The sequence below is a fragment of the Taudactylus pleione genome, unplaced genomic scaffold (genome assembly GCF_031769625.1).
Source record: "Taudactylus pleione unplaced genomic scaffold, aTauple2 ptg000987l, whole genome shotgun sequence".
In the NCBI taxonomy this organism is placed as follows: Eukaryota; Metazoa; Chordata; class Amphibia; order Anura; family Myobatrachidae; genus Taudactylus; species Taudactylus pleione.
The window spans coordinates 304,751-329,647 of record NW_028285388.1 but is presented as its reverse complement, the minus strand read 5'-3'; the positions used below and the strand labels follow the sequence as shown (position 1 = coordinate 329,647).

Genomic DNA, 24,897 nt, shown 5'->3' with positions numbered 1-24,897 from the left:
CCAACTCTGACTCGGCAGTGCTAGTGCGCCTGTGTGACCTACAGCTCAAGCGGGGGCACAAGGCCATGGCGTCTGGCGGAAGGACCCGGACAGGGGCGGAGGGATCCGCAAGGATCCCTATTCGCAACCCGGGACTCTTTCTCACAGGGAAGGAGAGGGGGTGCGGAAGCAAACGCCAGCTGAAGATGTCGAATGTTCCCGCAGAAAAGCTCCAAATATATTGTATTTTTCTGAGCTTAGAGCATTGAGGTCCCCATATGGGGACGCCGGGCCACATCGGGAGTGAGCGGCCCCAACACTTTCCACTTTCATTTCCACCTGCTTTTGAAGAAATTAAGTGATGATGAATAGACCCCTTACACCATTGATTCCCAACCTCGGTCCTCAAGGCACACTAACAGTCCTGGTTTTAGTGATATCCATATTTCAGCACAGGTGGTTAAGTCAACATAACTGAGGCACTAATTAAGACACTTGTGCTCAAGTATGGCTATCACTAAAACCTGGACTGTTAGTGTGCCTTGAGGACCGAGGTTGGGAATCCCTGCCTTACACTGATAACTTCTTAGCAGGCATCCAACTATAAATCTCTCCGTAGCAAGAATCCGACCCATACTTTTCCAGGGAAGAGGTTTCCTGTTGCGGTAATATTATATATATTAAATATTATTATATTTGCAACGAGCACCTCCCAGTCTGGGGCCCCTTTATTTCACTCTGTGTTTGGCTGTAATATTGCAGGGACGGAAACGGAAAGCTTCCCCCCCCCCCCAGCAATACAGAGCATGTGCTGGGCCCTTCTCTCTACACAATCCCTCATAGAGAACAGCCTGAGCACACACTGGTCTCCTGGTGAGGGTTTAGTAAAACTCATAAGGAGTTTGGAAGACGGAGCCTGGGCTTTGTGTGCTCTTGGGGAACCTCAGACGCAGGGCGATGTATGTATATGGAACGCCAGCGTGAGATAATCAGGGAGGAACCCCGGTTTGGCTCTGCGTTGTGTGAGGTGGATCTGGCCGTAACCTCAGAAGCCATAAACTAACAGCACTGGTCACACAGACGGGACATCTGCTCCACTAATCCGTGTCCCCAGCACGCTACTGTCAGATGAAAGCAGAATAAGCATTGTTACCATCTGTCCCCAATTCCCAGGGACAGTAGTAAGTTATGGGGATTTGGCCCAAGGAATGTGATTATTTTTCAGTATTGTTAATTTTGCACAAAAAATGTCCTATTTTTCTGAGTTAGATGTAATTCATAACAATCTTCTTTTATCCACTGGGCTTTATAACAGGGGTATTTAATATGCAAACAATAACAGTTAGTATCACATTCAGTAAACATGATGGGAATTATTGTAGTACTCCCACGTTTCCGCAATATAGTACTTTTTTTTGTGTTGTTAACTCTGGGGTCTTGTAGGTGATATTGTGATGTAAGGGTGCTGTGTGTTTAGAGAGTGCTATGATGTAGGGTTCTGGGATGTAGAGGGTGATGGATGCAAAGCAATGGAATGCAGAGTGCTGTGATGTAGAGTACTGTGATGTAGAATGCTGTGATGCAGGGTGAAGGCATGCAGAGTGCTATGATGTAGTGTGAGGTGATGTAGGATGCTGTGATGTAGGGTGCTGTGATGTAGGGCGCTGTGATGTAGGATGCTGTGATGTAGGGCGCTGTGATGTAGGGCGCTGTGATGTAGGGTGCTGTGATGCAGGGCGCTGTGATGCAGGGCGCTGTGATGCAGGGCGCTGTGATATAAAATGTTGTGATGCAGGGCGCTGTGATGTATATGGAACGCCAGCTTGAGATAATCAGGGAGGAACCCCGGTTTGGCTCTGCGTTGTGTGAGGTGGATCTGGCTGTGATCTCAGAAGTTGTAAAACAGTAGGACACTGTTATGTAGGGTGCTGTGATGCAGAGTACTGTAATGTAAGATGCTGCGATGATGGACGCTGTGATATAATGTAGGATGCTGTGATGTAGGATGCTGCGATGTAGTGTGCTGTGATGTAGAGTGCTGTGATGCAGAGCGCTGTGATGCAGGGTGCAGGGTGATGTGATGTAAAGCGCTGTGATGTAGAGTAATGTGATTTAAGTTGCTGTGATGCAGAGTCCTGTGATGCAGGGTGCAGTGAGGCAGGTTGATGTAGAGCACTGTGATGGATGCAGAGTGCTGTGGTGTAGAACGCTGTGATGCAGGGTGCTGTGATGCAGAGTGCAGGGTGATGTGATGTAAAGCGCTGTGATGTACAGTGCAGGGTGCTGTGATGTAGAGTGCTATGATGCAGAGCGTTGTGATGCAGAATGCTGTGATGTAGAGTACTGTGATGTAGAGCGCTGTGATGCAGGTTGATGTGATGTACAGTGCTGTGATGTAGAATGCTGTGATGTAGGATGTTATGATGTAGGGCGCTGTGATGCAGAGTCCCGTGATGCAGGGTGAAGTGATGCAGAGTGCGATGATGTAGTATAATGTGATGTAGGATGCTGCGATGTAGTGTGATGTGATGTAGAGTGCTGTGATGCAGAGCGCTGTGATGCAGGGTGATGTGATGTAAAGCGCTGTGATGCAGGGTGCTGTAATGCAGAGTGTGATGATGCAGGATGATGCGATGCAGAGCGCTGTGTTGGATGCAGAATGCTGTGATGTAGAGCGCTGTGATGCAGGTTGATGTGATATAAAGCGCTATGATGTAGAATGCGGTGATGCAGAGTCCTGTGATGGAGGGTGAAATGATGCAGAGTGCTATGATGTAGTATAATGTGATGTTGGATGCTGCGATGTAGTGTGATGTGATGTAGAGTGCTGTGATGTAGAACGCTGTAATGCAGAGTGCTATGATGCAGGATGATGTGATGCAGAGAGCGCTGTGATGTAGAACGCTGTAATGCAGAGTGCTATGATGCAGGATGATGTGATGCAGAGCGCTGTGATGGATGCAGAGTGCTGTGATGTAGAACACTGATGCAGGACGCTGTAATGCAGAGTGCTATGTTGCAGAGCACTGTGATGGATGTAGAGAGCTGTGATGTAGAACGCTGTGATGCAGGGCGCTGTAATGCAGAGTGCTATGATGCAGGATGATGTGATGCAGAGCGCTGTGATGGATGCAGAGCGCTGTGATGTAGAACGCTGTAATGCAGAGTGCTATGATGCAGCATGATGTGTTGCAGAGAGCGCTGTGATGGATGCAGAGTGCTATGATGCAGGATGATGTGATGCAGAGCGCTGTGATGGATGCAGAGTGCTATGATGCAGGATGATGTGATGCAGAGCGCTGTGATGGATACAGAGTGCTGTGATGTAGAACACTGTGATGCAGAGGGCTATGTTGCAGAGCATTGTGATGGATGCAGAGTGCTGTGATGTAGAACGCCGTGATGCAGGGCGCTGTAATGCAGAGGGCTATGATGCATAGCGATGTGATGGATGCAGGGTGCTGTGATGTAGAACGCTGTAATGCAGAGAGCGATAATGCAGAATGATGTTATGTAAAGCGCTGTGATGTAGAACGCTGTGATGCAGGGCGCTGTAATACAGAGTGATATGATGCAGAGCGCTGTGATGGATGCAGAGTGTTGTGATGTAGAACGCTGTGATGCAGGGCGCTGTAATGCAGAGTGCTATGATGCAGAGTGCTGTGATGTAGAATGCTGTGATACAGGGCGCTGTAATACAGAGTGATATGATGCAGAGCGCTGTGATGGATGCAGAGTGTTGTGATGTAGAACGCTGTGATGCAAGGCGCTGTAATGCAGAGCGCTGTGATGGATGCAGAGTGCTGTGATGTAGAATGCTGTGATGCAGGGTGCTGTAATGCAGAGTGATATGATGCAGAGCACTGTGATGTAGAACGCTGTAAGTAAGGGCGCTGTAATGCAGAGTGCTATGATGCAGAGCGCTGTGATGGATGCAGAGTGCTGTGATGTAGAACGCTGTGATGCAGGGCGCTGTGATGGATGCAGGGTGCTGTGATGTAGAGTGCTCAGCGCTGTGATGGATGCAGGGTGCTGTGATGTAGAACAGTGTGATGCAGGGCGCTGTAATGCAGAGTGCTGTGTTGCAGAGCGCTGTGATGGATGCAGGGTGCTGTGATGTAGAGTGCTGTGATGTAGAACGCTGTGATGCAGGGCGCTGTGATGGATGCAGGGTGCTGTGATGTAGAGTGCTCAGCGCTGTGATGAATGCAGGGTGCTGTGATGTAGAACGCTGTGATGCAGGGCGCTGTAATGCAGAGTGCTGTGTTGCAGAGCGCTGTGATGGATGCAGAGTGCTGTGATGTAGAGTGCTCAGCACTGTGATGGATGCAGGGTGCTGTGATGTAGAATGATGTTATGCAGAGCGTTGTGATGGATGTAGGGTGCTATGTTGCAGAGCGCTGTGATGGATGCAGGGTGCTGTGATGTAGAACGCTGTGATGCAGGGCGCTGTAATGCAGAGTGCTGTGTTGCAGAGCGCTGTGGATGCAGGGTGCTGTGATGTAGAGTGCTCAGCGCTGTGATGGATGCAGGGTGCTGTGATGTAGAATTATGTGTTGCAGAGCGCTGTGATGGATGTAGAGTGCTATGTTGCAGAGCGCTGTGATGGATGCAGGGTGCTGTGATGTAGAACGCTGTGATGCAGGGCGCTGTAATGCAGAGTGCTGTGTTGCAGAGCGCTGTGGATGCAGGGTGCTGTGATGTAGAGTGCTCAGTGCTGTGATGGATGCAGGGTGCTGTGATATAGAATTATGTGTTGCAGAGCGCTGTGATGGATGCAGAGCGCTGTTATGTAGAATGCTGTGATGCAGGACGCTGTAATGCAGGGTGCTATGATGTAGGGTGCTGTGATACAGAGTGCTCAGTGCTGTGATGGATGCAGGGTGCTGTGATGGATGCAGGGTGCTGTGATGCAGAGTGCTCAGCGCTGTGATGGATGTAGGGTGCTATGTTGCAGAGTGCTGTGATGGATGCAGGGTGCTGTGATGGATGCAGGGTGCTGTGATGCAGAGTGCTCAGCGCTGTGATGGATGTAGGGTGCTATGTTGCAGAGTGCTCAGCGCTGTGATGGATGTAGGGTGCTGTGATGCAGAGTGCTCAGCGCTGTTATGGATGCAGGGTGCTATGTTGCAGAGCGCTGTGATGGATGCAGGGTGCTGTGATGTAGAACGCTGTGATGCAGAGTGCTGTGTTGCAGAGCGCTGTGGATGCAGGGTGCTGTGATGTAGAGTGCTCAGTGCTGTGATGGATGCAGGGTGCTGTGATATAGAATTATGTGTTGCAGAGCGCTGTGATGGATGCAGAGCGCTGTTATGTAGAATGCTGTGATGCAGGACGCTGTAATGCAGGGTGCTATGATGTAGGGTGCTGTGATACAGAGTGCTCAGTGCTGTGATGGATGCAGAGTGCTGTGATGTAGAACACTGTGATGCAGAGGGCTATGTTGCAGAGCATTGTGATGGATGCAGAGTGCTGTGATGTAGAACGCCGTGATGCAGGGCGCTGTAATGCAGAGTACTATGATGCATAGCGATGTGATGGATGCAGGGTGCTGTGATGTAGAACGCTGTAATGCAGAGAGCGATAATGCAGAATGATGTTATGCAGAGCGCTGTGATGGATGCAGGGTGCTGTGATTCAGAGCGCTGTTATGTAAAGCGCTGTGATGCAGGGCACTGTAATGCAGAGTGCTATGATGCAGAGTGCTGTGATGTAGAATGCTGTGATACAGGGCGCTGTAATACAGAGTGATATGATGCAGAGCGCTGTGATGGATGCAGAGTGTTGTGATGTAGAACGCTGTGATGCAAGGCGCTGTAATGCAGAGCGCTGTGATGGATGCAGAGTGCTGTGATGTAGAATGCTGTGATGCAGGGTGCTGTAATGCAGAGTGATATGATGCAGAGCACTGTGATGTAGAACGCTGTAAGTAAGGGCGCTGTAATGCAGAGTGCTATGATGCAGAGCGCTGTGATGGATGCAGAGTGCTGTGATGTAGAACGCTGTGATGCAGGGCGCTGTGATGGATGCAGGGTGCTGTGATGTAGAGTGCTCAGCGCTGTGATGGATGCAGGGTGCTGTGATGTAGAACAGTGTGATGCAGGGCGCTGTAATGCAGAGTGCTGTGTTGCAGAGCGCTGTGATGGATGCAGGGTGCTGTGATGTAGAGTGCTGTGATGTAGAACGCTGTGATGCAGGGCGCTGTGATGGATGCAGGGTGCTGTGATGTAGAGTGCTCAGCGCTGTGATGAATGCAGGGTGCTGTGATGTAGAACGCTGTGATGCAGGGCGCTGTAATGCAGAGTGCTGTGTTGCAGAGCGCTGTGATGGATGCAGAGTGCTGTGATGTAGAGTGCTCAGCACGGTGATGGATGCAGGGTGCTGTGATGTAGAATGATGTTATGCAGAGCGTTGTGATGGATGTAGGGTGCTATGTTGCAGAGCGCTGTGATGGATGCAGGGTGCTGTGATGTAGAACGCTGTGATGCAGGGCGCTGTAATGCAGAGTGCTGTGTTGCAGAGCGCTGTGGATGCAGGGTGCTGTGATGTAGAGTGCTCAGCGCTGTGATGGATGCAGGGTGCTGTGATGTAGAATGATGTTATGCAGAGCGCTGTGATGGATGTAGAGTGCTATGTTGCAGAGCGCTGTGATGGATGCAGGGTGCTGTGATGTAGAACGCTGTGATGCAGGGCGCTGTAATGCAGAGTGCTGTGTTGCAGAGCGCTGTGGATGCAGGGTGCTGTGATGTAGAGTGCTCAGTGCTGTGATGGATGCAGGGTGCTGTGATATAGAATTATGTGTTGCAGAGCGCTGTGATGGATGCAGAGCGCTGTTATGTAGAATGCTGTGATGCAGGACGCTGTAATGCAGGGTGCTATGATGTAGGGTGCTGTGATACAGAGTGCTCAGTGCTGTGATGGATGCAGGGTGCTGTGATGGATGCAGGGTGCTGTGATGCAGAGTGCTCAGCGCTGTGATGGATGTAGGGTGCTATGTTGCAGAGTGCTGTGATGGATGCAGGGTGCTGTGATGGATGCAGGGTGCTGTGATGCAGAGTGCTCAGCGCTGTGATGGATGTAGGGTGCTATGTTGCAGAGTGCTCAGCGCTGTGATGGATGTAGGGTGCTGTGATGCAGAGTGCTCAGCGCTGTTATGGATGCAGGGTGCTATGTTGCAGAGCGCTGTGATGGATGCAGGGTGCTGTGATGTAGAACGCTGTGATGCAGGGCGCTGTAATGCAGAGTGCTGTGTTGCAGAGCGCTGTGGATGCAGGGTGCTGTGATGTAGAGTGCTCAGTGCTGTGATGGATGCAGGGTGCTGTGATATAGAATTATGTGTTGCAGAGCGCTGTGATGGATGCAGAGCGCTGTTATGTAGAATGCTGTGATGCAGGACGCTGTAATGCAGGGTGCTATGATGTAGGGTGCTGTGATACAGAGTGCTCAGTGCTGTGATGGATGCAGGGTGCTGTGATGGATGCAGGGTGCTGTGATGCAGAGTGCTCAGCGCTGTGATGGATGTAGGGTGCTATGTTGCAGAGTGCTGTGATGGATGCAGGGTGCTGTGATGGATGTAGGGTGCTGTGATGCAGAGTGCTCAGCGCTGTGATGGATGTAGGGTGCTATGTTGCAGAGTGCTCAGCGCTGTGATGGATGCAGGGTGCTATGTTGCAGAGTGCTGTGATGGATGCAGGGTGCTGTGATGGATGCAGGGTGTTGTGATGGATGCAGGGTGCTGTGATGCAGAGTGCTCAGTGCTGTGATGGATGTAGGGTGCTATGTTGCAGAGTGCTGTGATGTAAAGCGCTGTGATGCCGGGCACTGTAATGCAGAGTGCTATGATGCAGAGTGCTGTGATGTAGAATGCTGTGATACAGGGCGCTGTAATACAGAGTGATATGATGCAGAGCGCTGTGATGGATGCAGAGTGTTGTGATGTAGAACGCTGTGATGCAAGGCGCTGTAATGCAGAGCGCTGTGATGGATGCAGAGTGCTGTGATGTAGAATGCTGTGATGCAGGGTGCTGTAATGCAGAGTGATATGATGCAGAGCACTGTGATGTAGAACGCTGTAAGTAAGGGCGCTGTAATGCAGAGTGCTATGATGCAGAGCGCTGTGATGGATGCAGAGTGCTGTGATGTAGAACGCTGTGATGCAGGGCGCTGTGATGGATGCAGGGTGCTGTGATGTAGAGTGCTCAGCGCTGTGATGGATGCAGGGTGCTGTGATGTAGAACAGTGTGATGCAGGGCGCTGTAATGCAGAGTGCTGTGTTGCAGAGCGCTGTGATGGATGCAGGGTGCTGTGATGTAGAGTGCTGTGATGTAGAACGCTGTGATGCAGGGCGCTGTGATGGATGCAGGGTGCTGTGATGTAGAGTGCTCAGCGCTGTGATGAATGCAGGGTGCTGTGATGTAGAACGCTGTGATGCAGGGCGCTGTAATGCAGAGTGCTGTGTTGCAGAGCGCTGTGATGGATGCAGAGTGCTGTGATGTAGAGTGCTCAGCACGGTGATGGATGCAGGGTGCTGTGATGTAGAATGATGTTATGCAGAGCGTTGTGATGGATGTAGGGTGCTATGTTGCAGAGCGCTGTGATGGATGCAGGGTGCTGTGATGTAGAACGCTGTGATGCAGGGCGCTGTAATGCAGAGTGCTGTGTTGCAGAGCGCTGTGGATGCAGGGTGCTGTGATGTAGAGTGCTCAGCGCTGTGATGGATGCAGGGTGCTGTGATGTAGAATTATGTGTTGCAGAGCGCTGTGATGGATGTAGAGTGCTATGTTGCAGAGCGCTGTGATGGATGCAGGGTGCTGTGATGTAGAACGCTGTGATGCAGGGCGCTGTAATGCAGAGTGCTGTGTTGCAGAGCGCTGTGGATGCAGGGTGCTGTGATGTAGAGTGCTCAGTGCTGTGATGGATGCAGGGTGCTGTGATATAGAATTATGTGTTGCAGAGCGCTGTGATGGATGCAGAGCGCTGTTATGTAGAATGCTGTGATGCAGGACGCTGTAATGCAGGGTGCTATGATGTAGGGTGCTGTGATACAGAGTGCTCAGTGCTGTGATGGATGCAGGGTGCTGTGATGGATGCAGGGTGCTGTGATGCAGAGTGCTCAGCGCTGTGATGGATGTAGGGTGCTATGTTGCAGAGTGCTGTGATGGATGCAGGGTGCTGTGATGGATGCAGGGTGCTGTGATGCAGAGTGCTCAGCGCTGTGATGGATGTAGGGTGCTATGTTGCAGAGTGCTCAGCGCTGTGATGGATGTAGGGTGCTGTGATGCAGAGTGCTCAGCGCTGTTATGGATGCAGGGTGCTATGTTGCAGAGCGCTGTGATGGATGCAGGGTGCTGTGATGTAGAACGCTGTGATGCAGGGCGCTGTAATGCAGAGTGCTGTGTTGCAGAGCGCTGTGGATGCAGGGTGCTGTGATGTAGAGTGCTCAGTGCTGTGATGGATGCAGGGTGCTGTGATATAGAATTATGTGTTGCAGAGCGCTGTGATGGATGCAGAGCGCTGTTATGTAGAATGCTGTGATGCAGGACGCTGTAATGCAGGGTGCTATGATGTAGGGTGCTGTGATACAGAGTGCTCAGTGCTGTGATGGATGCAGGGTGCTGTGATGGATGCAGGGTGCTGTGATGCAGAGTGCTCAGCGCTGTGATGGATGTAGGGTGCTATGTTGCAGAGTGCTGTGATGGATGCAGGGTGCTGTGATGGATGTAGGGTGCTGTGATGCAGAGTGCTCAGCGCTGTGATGGATGTAGGGTGCTATGTTGCAGAGTGCTCAGCGCTGTGATGGATGCAGGGTGCTATGTTGCAGAGTGCTGTGATGGATGCAGGGTGCTGTGATGGATGCAGGGTGTTGTGATGGATGCAGGGTGCTGTGATGCAGAGTGCTCAGTGCTGTGATGGATGTAGGGTGCTATGTTGCAGAGTGCTGTGATGGATGCAGGGTGCTGTGATGGATGCAGGGTGCTGTGATGGATGTAGGGTGCTGTGATGCAGAGTGCTCAGCGCTGTGATGGATGTAGGGTGCTATGTTGCAGAGTGCTGTGATGGATACAGGGAGCTGTGATGGATGCAGGGTGTTGTGATGGATGCAGGGTGCTGTGATGCAGATTGCTCAGCGCTGTGATGGATGTAGGGTGCTATGTTGCAGAGTGCTGTGATGGATGCAGGGTGCTGTGATGGATGCAGGGTGCTGTGATGGATGTAGGGTGCTGTGATGCAGAGTGCTCAGCGCTGTGATGGATGTAGGGTGCTATGTTGCAGAGTGCTGTGATGGATACAGGGTGCTGTGATGGATGCAGGGTGCTGTGATGGATGCAGGGTGCTGTGATGCAGAGTGCTGTGATGGATGCAGAGTGCTGTGATGGATGTAGGGTGCTATGTTGCAGAGTGCTGTGATGGATGCAGGGTGCTGTGATGGATGCAGGGTGCTGTGATGGATGCAGGGTGCTCAGCGCTGTGATGCAGGTGGAGTGGTCGCAGTCTGCAGAAAAGGTCATTTGTGATTACACAGGATACCAATTCTAACACTGGTGATTTATTTCCTGATTCAAACATTTCCCCTTCTGGCTTCCTCACGTATGCGGAGAGTTTTGTGTAGCTCAGGAGGGGTGAACTTGGCTCTGTTACTTTCTGAATCATCGCAGAGCCACAAAGCAGCGCTCATTAACTGCTTCACTGCTGCTTTCTCCTTACATAACCCTGGGTAGTTGGCAGATAGGGCAGCACTGCAGCCCAGCATTAAATCCTATGTCACCAGCATACACTTGTCACAGGGATGGCACTGCAGGGTAAGAGCGATGTCAAAGCTGCAGGCACTGCAAGCGGATTTCCCCTACAGTAGTCATTACGTAGCCTAAATGCGCATGCCGGCCTATTCACTTCCCTTCCGCCATTATTTTACAAGAAAAGATAGATCGCAGGCAAATATAAAACTTCCAAAAAAATAAAAATAAATCAATAAAACGAATATAAAACCATTTGTTTGCAGCCCCTTAAACACTCTGCTCCCGGCATTATCATTATTACTATTCATACTTTACGACTGGACTATTATGGGACTCACCTCTTATTCCAGCTATTTTTCTAATAATACGGATTCTTAGGGGGTATATTTACATGTACTTTGAAAAGTGTTTTTTATTTAATGTTAGTGCCCTTTAAATCCCGCAGCCTGAATCACTGACAAGCTGCAAATTTACAAAGCCACCGCTGAGTGTATATACACCGTAAGTAGAACACCGACCTATCTATTGCATCTGTCAGCAATAAGTAGCTTTATTGTGGGTGTCCCGGTTTTTGCTCTAATACGATATGCACTGTATACAATTATCTGCTACAAGGGGCTCAGACTGTCTTCTACCAGTGTAAACAGCTGTCTCCATATTTCCTGTTACAGTGCTGGTAACTGACCTTGGCCACTATATACTACTCTGGGAAAAGGGCTGAGGGTCCCAATCTTAGGCCTCTGGGGCCCACATAAAAACAGTATGTCAGGGCCTTTTAATGAGCCTGATTCATAGTTATAGGCAACACTGATGTTTTCACAAATGGAGCGATTTTTTTTTGACACTGCACATTATACCGACTTTCATGGCCTCCAAAAAATGTTGGACTCAAGAGTTCTGATTGTCCCCTAAACCAGACTACCAAAGACCCGTAACAGGACAAGCTGCAACAGGTTCCTGCCTAACGTCACCTTATTTGGGACCTAAAAGGAAGTATTTCAGGGCCTGAACAAACATAGGTGTCCCGGTTTTCGAATGTGAAAATGATGGGAACCCCACCTGTTCTGGACGTTTCCCGGAAAGTTCTCTGGCGATCTGCTGTGGAATAAAGTTTAGAGGAATCTGGGCAAACACAGAGGAATCTGTTCTCCCAGGCGGAGTATTAGAGACGGATCACAGGGGAGAAGGGTCTGTGCTGTGTTGGTGTAAACATTCCCCATTCATCCTGCCGCTGCTCCCCCACCCAGCCCCCAGCTTGGAGTTCCCTGATACAATAGAGATATAAAGAATCACACAGGAATCCGGGACCTGTTGCTATAGCAGCGGAGGAACTGTTCCGTGGTGGAGCTCGGTAAATGGAGCCAAAAAGCGGCCACAGAGAGCATGCAGCATACAGGAACATGCCAAGGAGTATGCAATGATTAGTAAGGGCCACGGACAAATGTATTAAATATGCTAAGCCCCTTCCCCCAAGTCAGCAGCACATCCACCAATTTGAGTCATGCGTCTATTTCTGCAAAAATTCACCTGATGTGCGGAGCCGGGCCGTTTAGGAATTTTCTCGCTAAACGTGGGCATGGTATAATAAATGTCAGTTGCGTCCAAATGCAGAAGAGTGACATTTCCTTCTATGGGACAAAACATTTTAATGAGATTCAGGCGGTGATTTTGTTTACCGTCCAGGCATGTGTGATGCACATATACTATGAATATACTATGAACCAGAATCCAACCCACAAAAGTGCCACGTGTAATATAATCTAGACGTCCCACCGCTCTCATGACTAATTATAGACATACAGGGGGCGATTCAATTGTTTACAAAGCGGCAATTTTTTGTTAAGGTGCCCTATGGTAGCAATTCAATTGTTGGGTGGGCGCGAGCAAAAATGTGCGATAAACACGTGGTTAGGGCGCCCGACCCGCAGTTTGTGCGCCACCAACCAGGACTGTTTTACACAGCTAAACCCAGTCTACTAGGGCTTGAAGACCGCGATAATTAATGGGCGCCCAGAACAACTGAATTGCATCACTGGGCGCCCATTAATTATCGCTGCCCATGCAACAACTGATCAGCACAGATCAGTGTCCTCATACACCTCTACCCTTTGTGCCTCATGGCGCAAGACAAATAGGCGCCCCCGATTCCCGGACTTTCGTACTTATTTCTGAATTGAGCATCTGTGTCGCATTCGGAGCCGCATCCAAAGTCGCTTATAGTGTACTGGGCGCGTAGGATTAGTATTTTTGCCGCAAAGGAATCGGCATAATGTTGGCGATGAAACACAATGTTGCGCTGCGGAATGCATGGCGCGGCTCACTCATATCTGTCCTCAGCCTTTTGCCTTTTTACTCAGGTTGTCATCGCAGTTGCACCCATCAGGTCCTATCAGGCAAGGTGTTTCAACTCTTTACATCCCACAGGCACAAATAGAAATGTGTTACAGTACATGGGCGCAGCTTCCCACTCTTATAAATGGCCCCTTATTGAGTTTGTAGAACAGAGACCTTGAAAACCACACATGAAATAAGCTGCAATAGCATTAGCCTGACTCTCTCCTCAGTGACAATCAGAGTTATCAGCCCGCACCCGTTTCATTTAATCATTAACCCCACTGAGAGTGAATCACTTATTTGCTTCATTCTGATTGGCTGGGAGACCTCTCCACATGACCAGCTCTTTCTCCTGGTGAAAATTATCCTATGGCAGCACTGCCACAAGTAACATATTTCTAGCCTGGCAGTAATAGGGTTAACGGACCCCACCCCCACTGGCTGGCCAGAGCTTCCACTGAAGGCATTTAACAAGTCCAAAGTACAGACACACAGCTGCAAGTATATCCTCGCCCGTCCAGTGACATCACCCTTTCATCAATGATGTCACCAGCTTTGCCAGGTGCAAAATAGCAGAATTTCCATCCAACAAGCAACTTTCGTAAGTTATTACTGGCATGTAGTCACTGGTGCCACCCGAGGCCCATAGTCAGCTGTAAAACGACCCAGTCATTATTTGTTGGAAAATTATAACTTACTGCTCCCGGGCAGTAACTAATACTTTGCAAAATGAAAGAGGTTGTCCATGTTGATATAATCGCCTCCTTTTTAATGACTGTTGCCCCTCTGACCCCACCTCATCACCTGATAAGGTGCCCTAGACCATACTTTTTTTTAGCACGGAGTAGAGAACTTGCACGCTCGCTGAAGGACTGGAGCTAGCACAAAGAGCTCCCTGGAGGTCTCATGGACTGGAGTTTCCCTGGCACTCATGGGTTGGAACTTCCCAAAATCTCATGAGCTGAAGGACTGGAGCTCCCTGGAGGTCTCATGGACTAGAGTTCCCTGGCGCTCATGGGTTGGAGCTTCCCAAGATCACATGAGCTGGAGGACTGGAGTTACCCTGGAGATCTCATGAGCTGGAGGACTAGTTACCTTGAAGATCTTACAGAGGTCTGGATCTATCCTGGAGCTCCTGGTGCTGGAGGACTGGAGCTATCCTAGCAACCTAAAAGGCTGGAGGACTGCAGCTATCCCTGAGAGCTAGTGGTATCCGTGATTTACAGTGGCGGAGCCACCTGATTGGCTGCTCAGTTTATCCACTGCACACAACGCATGACCAATCCAATTCTATGACTTGCTTAAAAAAGAAGTCCTAAAATGCTCCACGTTACGGCCCCTTTTATTCAGAGGGCCTGATGTGGTTCCCATTCCTAATAGCAGGGAGTCATCTTTAACACCTATATTTTAGCACAAACATGATTAACCAATCTTCTTGTCTCTCATACAAGGTCAGCTTACAATAGACAGAACTTCCAGGTAGGGGCATGTGTTAGAGAACAATCTGGCGGGAGGGGTGCTGATCTGCAATGATCACTGTCCTTGGCCACACATTGGTTAGTAAGATGTGCTCTTCCCCACAACTTCCCAGTGTACAATACGTGAGCCCAGTTCTCTCCTACAGTCCTCTTCTGCATTAGGAGCACCTGGAAGACGATCCGCTCTCCCCCCTCCTCCTCCTGCAAATCCTGGCCTAATGCTAGGATAGGTGCCGTCAGAGACAAGACAGAACATGCTACAGGCTGGGCCTGATGGGGGCTCACACAGCGCAGACATAACAAATGGCGCTCCTCAGCGTGTGCCCCATGCAATGTACACACGTGCTGGTGGAATTCCTGCAATTCACAACATGAGAGGAGGAAGAAAAAAAATCAGGACAAGAGTTTGTGGGATTCACCCGGCCACAACCTTCCGCTCATTTATTGCTGTGTGTCCCTTTTATTCCCCGGCCCCAGATCACAAACGCTTTTGTAAAATAATAATAAAAGTTATGGATGCAACATATAAAAAGCTTCTACTTTGCCTAAATTAAATTATATATTCCCCCCATCCCCCCAACACAAAATAGTTCCGACGCCCCTGCCAGGCACAGAAATATATCTGGACGTTTTTCCTTTATAGAATGTGGCTGATATTTATTGACATTTATCCCCAACGTTCCCGTATTCTGAGACATAGCTATAGGTCAGGATTACGGTTATTTGTGCAATCAACCTGCGGCTTGTCCAGCAGCTGTGGAACTACAAGTCTCAGAATGCCCTGCCATTTTCCCTTCCTCTGGCACTAACTGTAGACACTGGGGATAATTCGCCCACTTGCAGCATCCTGAGACGGTGCATGTCCATCTCGCAGCGTCTTTAAACGCCACCATCGCCCACATGTGGCGCAGTCCAGAATGTCATCACCATAATGTCAACATGCTCTGAATGTCGACACACCATGTCAACGACGACATAATGTCAACGGGGGTAGATGTACTAAGCCTTGGAGCGAGATAAAGTACCTACCAATCAGCTCCAAAATGTCAGTTTACAGGCTGGAAATGGCAGGTAGGAGCTGATCGGTTGGTACTGTATCTCTGTCCACTTTATCTCTCTCCAAGGCTTAGTACATTTTAAAAATTTCTATGGCAAATGTTGATAGCTACAATGTTAGCCTACAGTTAGGGATAGTTTGCAATTAGGGTTAGGGTTAGTTTTATGCTAAATATCGGTGACACACCGGTCAACATTCTGAATGTCAATATTCTGAACACCTCGACAGCAAGGTATCGACATAATGACTGTCGGCATATCGTAACAGACCCAACATGGCAGCTCCCTGTTAGCAACAAACACATACAACTGCTGTGTTCTAGTATTATACAGAAATAAAGCTCAGTTCTAAATAGGACTTGTGGGTGTCATGCTATTTGGGGGCGTACTGCATATGTGGGTGTTCCCAGCCCCCTACTTCTTGGTCACAAACCCCACAGACGACCACAACGGAGCCAGTTTCCTGCAGAAATAAACGTGGACAGCACAAAGGCGAAGCATGGTGGGAACGACAACGTTGGGAGAAGAAACATCAAGAAGAGTGAAAAATACATGAAAGCAAAAACAAGAGGAACGGATCATTTCTTAGTGGTGTCTAGTAAGACAATAGCTCTCATCACTTAATACCATCACCTCGGGCCACAAATGTTCTCACCAATATGTTCTACAGCAATCGTGGTCTTAGCAGTGACTGATATCTTATCACAAGTCACAATAAGTATGGGGAGCAATGAAAGTCACATTCAGTATATGAGATAAGAGCAGAGCCAGCTTTGTATGCAGCACGTAATTGCTCCTCTTGTGTTTGTAGTTGCGACAACTTATTGTAGTTGCTGGAATTGTAAGTAAATCAGACCATGTGCTATTGACAATGGGTTACCCGCGATCAGATGTAGATGTCTGAATTGATAGATAATACACCCGTGTGATTGAAGTGTTATAATGTGTAAAGCGATTGTTCTTACTTAATATCATTATCATTTTTTTAAATTACATTTTGCGTCATGTGTGCTGTACTTGAAAACGGATCCGATCACATATAAAACCAGCCATCGTTTTGTAAAACTGCCCAAACATCTAAAGATTATCTTCTCAACCAGCCAAATGACAGTAAGAAAGATAATCTTTTAGATGTGTGGCCATTGTAACATGACTAATTGCTGCATCTATGCCCAATTAAACACAACACACATTGAAGGGGTATATTTACTAAAGTGGGAATTTGTAGGAGTGGAGATGTTGCCCATAGCAAGCAATCAGATTCTACCTAACATTTATCTAGCCCCTTATAGAAGATAATAGCTAGAATCTGATTGGTCGCTATGGGCAACATCTCCACTGCTAAAAACCCGCACTTTAGTAAATATACATCTGAGGCCGATTCAGGGGGAGATTTAGTTTTAGATTAAAGATTAAAGTTTGGAGAGAGATAAAATTGTGAGAGATTAAGCACCAACCAATCAGCTCCTAACTGTCACTTTACAGGCTGTGTTTGAAAAATGACAGTTAGGAGCTGATTGGTTGGTAGTTTATCTATCACCATTCCAAGCTTTATTAAATCTCCCCCTCAGAGTTATATGTGAGTCAGTTTTGGGGGCAGGACTTACGATTCTTGGCACTGCCCACGTGTCCAAGCCAAGCATACTTGTGATGTAAGCAGAAAGCTGGACTCGGGGTGTTGTACAGTTTACTAAAGGTGTGACGTACAGACAGTCAGTTTGTAGCACCTCCATACCGTCCGATCTGGGCAGAGAAAACCATCTTTTATTTATCCCTTTTCTCTTGCAGAGCAGTGGATGGGATAGAGGTGAACAGAAAACCAACAAGTGGGCAGAAAGTTACCCCTTTACTAAATCATCCCCCGGGAGAGGATTTTCACTTTCTTGTCATGTTCCAAAACTGTGAAGTAACTGTGCAACTGGTAATCAGTCTGTATATCCGCTCTCACAGGCACTGCGCGAAAAACATATACCGAGGAGCTTCTGTGGCACATTTGTGAATGTACTTGGAAACTCCCCTATACCATGCTTATGGGGGGGGTTGGGGGCTCGGCCTACTTCGTATTGGCATCACAGAAAACACCGGCACAGATGCCTACACCCACTTACCTCAAATAAGATTTATAATATTGAATTATTTAAGCTTCTTTGCATTATTGTGCTATACAGAGAATATTTTACAGTGTGACACTTTCCCCGAGACATTATTCAATGCAGCCTTTACTTAGCAAAACAAGTGTCCGCAGTAAAGCATCCCAGCATGCATAGAGTTATCGGGGTTGATGCTACATACTCCCGTTTGCGTAGTGTGTCGTTCGGGAATTTGTCCTGCACATGTTTAGATTAGAGCCGCGCGGCAGTACGAGAATGCAGAGTCAAACGCTCTGTGACCGCCTCTATACTTATGGCCGGGATGTGGGATAACGTTGGCGTGCCAGTGCGTTTGAACGCTGTCACAGAGGCATGCATAAATTAGGCACTGCGATGCCATACGCAGCTTGACCTTTCAGTACGTGCGATGAGGTTAGCAATTCCTGAGTAAGGTCAGAGCCTGTGTAAGTGTGTGTGAGGCTGTGATGGTACTCCATGTTACTGATGGTCTCTCAGTCTTGTGTAGTCACTGCGTGTGATGAGGTTAGCAATTCCTGAGTAAGGTCAGAGCCTGTGTAAGTGTGTGTGAGGATGTGATGGTACTCCATGTTACTGATGGTCTCTCAGTCTTGTGTAGTCACTGCATGTGATGAGGTTAGTAATTCCTGAGTAAGGTCAGAGCCTGTGTAAGTGTGTGTGAGGCTGTGATGGTACTCCATGTTACTGATGGTTTCTCAGTCTTGTGTAGTCACTGTGTGTGATGAGATTAGTAATTCCTGAGTAAGGTCAGAGCCTGTGTAAGTGTGTGTGAGGCTGTGATGGTACTCCATGTTACTGATGGTATCTCAGTCTTGTGTAATCACTGTGTGTGATGAGGTTAGTAATTCCTGAGTAAGGTCAGAGCCTGTGTAAGTGTGTGTGAGGCTGTGATGGTACTCCATGTTACCGATGGTTTCTCAGTCTTGTGTAATCACTGTGTGTGATGAGGTTAGTAATTCCTGAGTAAGGTCAGAGCCTGTGTAAGTGTGTGTGATGCTGTGATGGTACTCCATGTTACTGATGGTATCTCAGCCTTGTGTAATCACTGCGTGTGATGAGGTTAGTAACTCCTGAGTAGTAGGTCAGAGCCTGTGTAAGTGAGCGTGAAGCTGCGATGGTACTCCATGTTACTGATGGTATCTCAGTCTTGTGTAATCATTGCGTGTGATGAGGTTAGTAATTCCTGAGTAAGGGCAGAGCCTGTGTAAGTGTGTGTGAGGCTGCGATGGTACTCCATGTTACTGATGATGTCGCAGTCTTGCTGAGTATTACGGATGTGTGTAAGGTAAGGTGGGTGTCCTTATGTTGTGCTGCGATGGCATAGCGATCGCAGAGGATTAGCATATCTTCGCAGTGAGACTGCATGCGTAATCGCAGTTGCGATCCTTACTGAATCAGGCCCTCTATAAATAAAATAAAAGAGTTGCAGAGGTAACAGACCTTTGGTGTCAGCGCATACAGTAACTGTGCTTTACACTTGTAATCTGCAGTCACCACACAAGAATGTAATAGATTGTTATGTCTATTATTTTCCTGCTTATACAACACTTTCACAGGCAGCCCTCGCTGGTTCTGCCGTTATGCACAGTGGCTGCGAGTTACAACCTGTTGCATTAAAGTGCACCTGTCGCCTACACAGTGGAGGAGCCTTTTTATGGACTGAGCAAATATTTATGAGAATACAGTGACATAAATTTGGGCCTGATTCAGACCCGTTCGCTGGATGCGGACGCTCGCTCCCAGCGTATGCAAATTCGGCTAAGTGACGTCAAGGCAGCCGATCGCACGGCAAGTCATAAAGACGATCACTTTGTGTATGCAGACGCCCACCAGCCATTCATAAGACGCCCACTTGCGCACGCCATCTCCCTGAAGTGCCCGAAACCACTGGTACATCGAGCACCATCGGATGCGATCGCAGCGCTTGAGGATTGCTATACCTTGCCGCAAGCACTGCGATCACTTCAGTGTGAAATTCAACCAAGTGACGTATACTATGACTCTGCCTGTTAATTATGCATGACCCTGAAACGGCGTTAAGATTCCCAGGCACGTCTGCGTTCACATCTCCACTCCCCCGTTTCGAGTGGCCTGCCCCTGTTACCACCCACAATCGGCCTCTCCTGTCACTCACTCTGCTGGGCTGTCTATGCTGGGCGAGCGAGTGCTTCCCGATTGCTCGGACTACTCCACGCACGCGCAATACGATGCATACGCATGCGCACATTGCAAAACATTGCTCGCTCCGAGCGATCGCTTGCTAGCGATCGGGTCTGAATCAGGCCCTTTGTCTCATAACTTAGTGATCTCACTGGTTCCTAGTGACTAGCATTCTCTTTTTTTATGGGCTGCATTCTGATACCCCTTTTACACCAAACTCCCAGGTCTGACCCGGGATTTGGAACACGGTTACAACACAAATCAGACCCCTTTCATACTGCGGCGCCGACCTGGGTTATTGTTGGATAAGCTGCATTCTCAGTGTTGTCACTAGTTCCTAGTGTATGGATAGGCTGCATTCTCAGTGATGTCACTGGTTCCTACTGAAGGGTTAGGCTGACTTCTCAGTGATGTCACAGGTTACTAGTGAATGGATAGGCTGCATTCTCAGTGATGTCACTGATTCATACTGAATAGATTGGCTGTATTATCAATGATGTGACAGTGCCCTACTGAATAATCTATAGTGATGCCACAGGATCGTAGTAACTGGATAGGCTGCATTCTCAGTGATGTCACTGGCTGTTAGTGACTGGATAGACTGCATACTCAGTGATGTCACTGGTTACTAGTGAATTTATAGGCTGCATTCTCAGTGATGTCACTGGCATCTAGTGACTGTATAGGCTGCATTCTCAGTGATGTCACTGGCATCTAGAGACTGTATAGGCTGCATTCTCAGTGATGTCACTGGCTGTTAGTGACTGTATAGGCTACTTTCTCAGTGATGTTACTGACTGTTAGTGACTGTATAGGCTACTTTCTCAGTGATGTCACTAGCCTCTAGTGAATTTATAGGCTGCATTCTCAGTGATGTCACTGGCATCTAGTGTATATAGGCTGCATGACGACAGTGATTTAACAGTAAATATGAAAATTACAGCTAAGAACATACTATTTTTATTGCAGTTCTCCTTTAAAGTATTCACAGTTATGCTTCAAGAAACAAAGAAAACAGGTTTTTCTGGTGTGTGGCTCCTTGCCATAGAAACTACAATCTGACACCCAGACCCTCCGGAGCTGAATCTCTGGCTTACGCACCCAACAGCGGAGCAATGCAGCCTCAGGACATACAAGTCCAGCCAGCCTCGGTCTACACTCACCATGGACTAATAACCAACTGTGAAAAAGCCCTTGTCATGTCTGGATATAGCACCGACATATTCCACAGAGATGTACCAATGTTCCCTAACTGGAAATTATGATAGATGCAGAATTAGGCTGCAGAGCTTACAATCTATTTGTGCAGCAAGTTAGATTCTAAAACACTCTCCATTGTGTGAGCCGTCAAGTAGCAGGGTGTCTGCTTAACGCATGATTAGTGTGGGAAGACAACATTAGGGACACCAGATGGCTGGCAATATACATATATTTCCATATACACTAACAACACAGGCTGCTGAGCTTGCAGCAGAGATACACAAATCCCTGCCTCCAAAGCTACCCATCTAATGCCCGTACATATGTGACACACTCTATACTCACACTGATGGTGCCCTATACAAAATCGTTGCACATCCTGGGACTGATTTACACACATAAGTTGTGTTACACAAATGAAGTCTGTAACAGGAAAATACTGAGAGTTGTATGAATGATACAAGTGTTGCTATGAAGCCTGGGCAGCGAGAGGTTAACAGAGCATGCCCGTCCAGGCCCCTAGAAGCCTCACACTGAGATCAGGGCACACTCACACAGAGGGACTTGAGCTCACCTGGGTTACAACTTCTGCTCCCATAGAACCCCCCCAACCCTGAGTCCCCGCCAGCAACAGACCACACAGCACAGCCCCAAAGACACAGCTTCTCTAAGGCACCAAGCAGGAGGAGAAGGGCAGAAATGACTGCAGCACTCACCCTGTAGTGTGGCTGCCTCCTCCAAGCTGTGCACTGTGCGAGTGGGGTGAGATATGCACTGTGCATGCTTCAGCAAGGAGCCTGTCATTCAGGGGAGGATTTATTCACTTTCATCTGTGTGTGGGAAGGGCAGAGACTGCAGACAATAATGAAAGAGGGAGTGGGTGGAAAGATCTATCTATACATCTCCGCTCTGTATTTACTATATAGATTGCAAGCTCTTGGGCATTTCTCTGCTATTTACACGAGCAGGGCCCTCTTCCCTCTTGTGCTTTTCCTTCCCTCACTTATGCCATCATCTTCTCCCCACTGCCTACAATGACACCCAACGGCACCGGTTTTGTGGGTACCATGACTGTATATACGCCTTGGTTATATAGCTTGTATCCCATGTGCTGCAGTCTTTTGTACTGTTAAGTCTTTTGCATTTTTTTTTGTTTCGTTTGCAGTGTTTCTGCTTATGTACTCTGTAAGGCGCTGCAGACCCCTTGTGGCGCCATGCAAATAAAGGATACTAATTATAATAAGTAAAAGTGTAAACTAAAGGTGCGTACACCCGGGACAAATTGCTCCATGAACAAAATCATCCGTGTGTCCCCGGCAGGGGTGTACTCTTTAACAACACTGAGCACAAACACTGAACGAAATCAATAACAATTTGGTTCAGTGCCGGGCTCCCTCCCTCATCCCCGAACATGTTCAACCCGACGTTATCATCAGGTTGGACGGCAGGTTCGGGCGATGTACAGCAACTACCAGCTACAAACGGGAGCGCGCATTGGTAGTTGTCGTTCATCGTTTTGGCCCAGAAACTGAACGATTTTTTGAACGACTGAACGATAACGATATCGTTAAGGGCCAACTCTTCAAAAAATCGTCCCCTGTGTACGCACCTTTATAGGCGATAGTTAAGATGAGGGGTATTTGTGAAATTAATCTGCTATATTGTTAAGAGTAGAAGAGGAGGTTCTGAAAAAGTTCTAAAATAAACTTTGAGCAGACACAACTGTGACACCCCCAGAACATAAACAGCGACAGACATGTCTGAGGGGACACTGGGGCTATATGTCGGTTCCGTCCCAGACAGACACCTGCTTACAGACAGACAGACAGAAAGGCCATATACTCAGGTGATTAACCGTAACTGTCTGTTCAAACGGTCCTGAAGCTTTCCCATCCATCATTCAGCCGCTGAAACCTCATAGATGACATGATGATAATTTCCTTGTAACTGAAAGCACAGACTCAGCCTTTAAGGCCGGTGTCTTTGAAAACCTCTGTCTGGCACAACCATTTATATTTTACCCACTTGTAAATTTTGGCTTTTAAAATGCGTTTGTTACCAGCGTTTTGCACGCACTATAGGCTTCTCCGATGCACTCTGTTGAACAGGCGCGTTTGCAGCGTTGGAGGCAGGTGACAGTCTGATATATTGTGGGTGTGAGTTTCATAGGTGCGGGGCAGAACGTCTCGGAGACGGGGGTGTGACGTTATCAGTGGGGAGGGGAGGGGACGGTCGTTAGAAGAATAAAAGCAATTAGTAAAATGCATATAATACACGCGCACATTTCCCATAATTATAGTAAGGAATCTTCCTTCATTTTCCTGCGCACCGATAATGGGTGTAAGAAGAAATTATAAAAAATATATCGCCGCAAAAAACTAAATCAGCATATGAGGGTCCTAGATCTACTAATCTACTGGGAGATTTTTGATTTTTCACAGACAAAAATTTCACCATGTTATTCCTGCTGATGAGTCAGGTACTGCTAGTAACCATGTTATCCCTGGTGATGAGTCAGGTACTGCTAGTAACCATGTTATCCCTGGTGATGAGTCAGGTACTGCTAGTAACCATGTTATCCCTGGTGATGAGTCAGGTACTGCTAGTAACCATGTTATCCCTGGTGATGAGTCAGGTACTGCTAGTAACCATGTTATCCCTGGTGATGAGTCAGGTACTGCTAGTAACCATGTTATCCCTGGTGATGAGTCAGGTACTGCTAGTAACCATGTTATCCCTGGTGATGAGTCAGGTACTGCTAGTAACCATGTTATCCCTGCTAATGAGTCAGGTACTGCTAGTAACCATGTTATCCCTGGTGATGAGTCAGGTACTGGCTGCTTGTAACCATGTTATCTCTGCTGATGAGTCAGGTACTGCTAGTAACCATGTTATCCCTGCTAATGAGTCAGGTACTGCTAGTAACCATGTTATCCCTGGTGATGAGTCAGGTACTGCTAGTAACCATGTTATCCCTGGTGATGAGTCAGGTACTGCTAGTAACCATGTTATCCCTGGTGATGAGTCAGGTACTGCTAGTAACCATGTTATCCCTGGTGATGAGTCAGGTACTGCTAGTAAGCATGTTATCCCTGCTGATGAGTCAAGTACTGCTAGTAACTATGTTATCTCTGCTTTTCGAGTCAAGTACTGTTAGTAACCTCAATCTGAGTCGCAATGGGTAACCATGCAATTGGCGGCATTCACGTAAAGGAGTGATTCTCCTGCTACTGCGCATGCTTGGAAAACACTAAAAACTCTTACGGCGCATGCGCTACGCAGTGCGTACGCACAAATGCGCAGTTCTGATCATGGAATCACAAATGTATTGGAAAAGTGTTGGGTGTTCGTAGCAGCATGTGCATAAACTCGCATACGTGTAACCAGTAAAAGACACAGACTCGGCTGCGTCCGAATCAGAATCAGGCCCCAAATGTGGCAACATAGAACTAATAGTCCCATGTTGACTGACACCAGTACAGGTCTGCCATGATCAGCCTGACGTAAAACAGGTGTCGTAGAATTGTTGCCTAAACATGTGTAATTGACTGATCTCATTTCAGCCTGTGGTTCTACCTGTTGTGGAACTATAAGTCCCATCACGTCCTCCCAGCCAGAGATTCTATTCTGCTTTCTTAGAGCCTGAATGCATGATCTCCAGGCTGTGTACAGAAATAACGTACATACATGTCCTGGCATGCAGAATAGATTCAAGGTGCTGACCCAGGTGCTGACACAATGCATCCCTACACTGGGTGTATTACATCCCTACACTGGGTATATTACATCCCTACACTGAGTGTATCACACCCCCTACACTGGGTA

At 48.0% G+C, this 24,897-nt stretch overlaps 1 protein-coding gene across 5 annotated transcripts in view; it reads right to left on the bottom strand.

Moving 5' to 3' along the window:
* Positions 1-24,897, bottom strand: part of STON2 (stonin 2) — a 93,307-nt gene that overhangs the window by 24,663 nt on the left and 43,747 nt on the right. The window contains exon 1 of one of the 5 annotated variants that reach the window (XM_088460885.1): positions 21,789-21,818. The exons of 3 other annotated variants lie outside the window; for them this stretch is intronic. The gene's annotated coding sequence lies outside the window, so the exon portion shown is untranslated. Of the gene's footprint in view, positions 1-12,242; positions 12,322-21,788; positions 21,819-24,897 lie in introns of those variants that run through there. One more of the 5 variants, XM_088460886.1, reaches the window with a different exon arrangement.